Genomic DNA, 2430 nt, shown 5'->3' with positions numbered 1-2430 from the left:
GGTCCAAAGGAGAACCTCCAGTCTTCAGTAATGAACCAGAACCACCAGACAGGAAGTAAGAAACCAGTTTCTAACTGGTTCCTGTGACTCCACACAGATTTATTTAATATTAACTTGTTTATCTTCAGCAAATAAATAAAAAGAAACTTAATTTTTCTGCCAACTTAAAGCTGAGTAGACATGAGGAATGTCAGCCAATCAGAGGAGTTTTAATGAGGCTTCAGTGAGTCAGAGATGGATGGAAATGATCCATGGAAACAGAAACAACCAGAACTTTAGAGAGATAAACCCACAGAGAGAGGAAACTTCTTTACTGGGACCAGTCTATATACTGGGAACACTGGGACCAGTCTATATGCTGGGAACACTGGGCCCAGTCTATATACTGGGAACACTGGGACCTGTCTATATACTGGGAACAGTGGGACCTGTCTATATACTGGGAACATTGGGACCAGTTTATATATGGTGAACACTGGGACCAGTCAATATACTGGGAACACTGGGATCAGTCTATAAACTAGGAATACTGGGACCAGTCTATATACTGGGAACACTGGGATCAGTCTATATACTGGGAACACTGGGATCAGTCTATATACTGGGAACACTGGGACCAGTCTATATACTGGGACCATGTGATCCAGGTTGATGATCCAGAACTTTAACCTTCTGCTTCTCTGCAGCAGTTTGTGTTCTGGAGCCTCATAAATCGTGTGAACAAAAAATGTCTGGTTCCATATTTTATGCAAAAGTCGACATGTATAAAAATTAACTTTGCGTCAAGGTTTGCATAAATATACCGAACCTTTTTCACTGGCGTGAAAATGTGCAGCAGCCACACAAAGTTTTCTCACTAAATACTGAAATCTGACGACTTTCAGTTATTTAGACCAAGAAGCATCAAACTCTGTTTTTCATGATTTTAATATTTTATTGCTTAAACGTAAACGATGAAACTGAACTGCATTTATCCTCAGATAATGAGCTAAAACTCACACAAAATAAAGAAAATAAAAGTAAAAGGATGTGAAAACCTCACTAAAACGTAAATAATACTTTTCCTCAGTTTTTGTCTCATAAAGATGTAACTCATCGCTCTGAATGCATCTATGGAGTAATTTCATTCTCACTAAAAGAGAAAACAGGTTGGATCAGCAGATTAACTTAAAACTCAGAGACTCTCTGTCTGTCTTTAAATCCGGCTGAACGATCTGCTGCACTCAGATTTCTTTATTTTATTTTTTTATTTGGATTTTTTTTTCTTTAAAATGTATTTTTATTTTTATGAGATGACATTATGAGCCCTGAAAGCACATTTTAAATAAAATATATAATAATAATTATTATTATAAATACTAATACTGCTTCAAACAAGGATGTTGCCATGGTTACTGCTTCACATGGTGGCAGACTTCTGGGTATTTATACTAATTTACATTTTGTATTTATGGAGGCGACAGGCCGACCAGCAGCTGCTTTATTTACTATAAATTAGGATTTATAAAGGAAAGGTCAGCAGGTTTTATGCATCCGATTTTTTTGTGCGCTGCACTTTTCTAAATTTTTCTGTTCTCCAAGTTTTAGTGTCTTTTATGCATGAGGCCCCTGATCTTCTTCAGTGTTTTTATCTCAGAGTTTCTCAGTAATTGATCTGAATAACATTTTGTGTTTCAGAGATCAGAACCTCAGACTGAGAGCAGAACCTGCAGGATCCGTCTGTCCCTCTATGAGGAGTGACCGGTCCAAGGAAAACTATATTGGTGAACATTGCTATCTTAAAACATTTCTTGAAAGGAGACACATTTCTTCTTGTTCTAAATCTTTATTGAAGTTCAAAACAAAAGAAGGTACACATTGTACATCAGCTGAAAATCTGAAGAATTTAAACGAACTAGCCCACTTTGGTTTGTTTTGGAGTAAGATGGGGGGATGGTGAACTCTGGATGACCTGAAAAACAATTTTTAATATCTCAGAAACCAAAACTGCACAAACAAAAATTTTAACGGCACAAACCTGCACAAACGGAGCACTAACCATTCAGACTATTTGCTGGATTTTTTGACATGGGTGGAGTGTCAGCTTCACATAGATTAATCAGCATCATGTTTTTAATGCAGTTGTTTTTTCTGTTTCAGCAGATGTTGATCTGCAGGAGGTTCTAAAGGAACATAAGATCAGTCTGAGAAGGAGATGTGAATGTGTGACTGAAGGAAGCGATGTAACAGGAAGTGATGAAACAGGAAGTGATGTAACAGGAAGTAGAACCCTCCTCAACAGGATCTACACTGATCTCTACATCACAGAGGGTTGGAGTGAAGAGGTTAATACCCAACATGAGGTGAAGCAACTGGAGAGAGCTTCCCAGATCCAGAACCTCCATGACTCTCCAATCAGGTGCCAGGACATCTTTAAATCCTTCCCTGACC

General features: G+C 38.0%; 1 long non-coding RNA gene across 2 annotated transcripts; it reads left to right on the top strand.

Moving 5' to 3' along the window:
* On the top strand, nucleotides 1-2235 carry LOC103133397 (uncharacterized). Of its 2 annotated transcripts, none has more exons than XR_475741.2 (3): nucleotides 1-55; nucleotides 1678-1763; nucleotides 2143-2235. It is a non-coding gene; the product is annotated as an uncharacterized LOC103133397 (long non-coding RNA). The 2 variants fall into 2 exon arrangements; XR_001661290.1 differs by having other exon boundaries at nucleotides 2140-2229.
* The last annotated feature ends 195 nt before the right edge of the window (nucleotides 2236-2430 follow it).

The sequence above is a fragment of the Poecilia formosa genome, unplaced genomic scaffold (assembly GCF_000485575.1).
Source record: "Poecilia formosa unplaced genomic scaffold, Poecilia_formosa-5.1.2 Scaffold2982, whole genome shotgun sequence".
Lineage (NCBI taxonomy): Eukaryota > Metazoa > Chordata > Actinopteri > Cyprinodontiformes > Poeciliidae > Poecilia > Poecilia formosa.
This window is presented reverse-complemented; position numbering and strand designations above follow the sequence as displayed.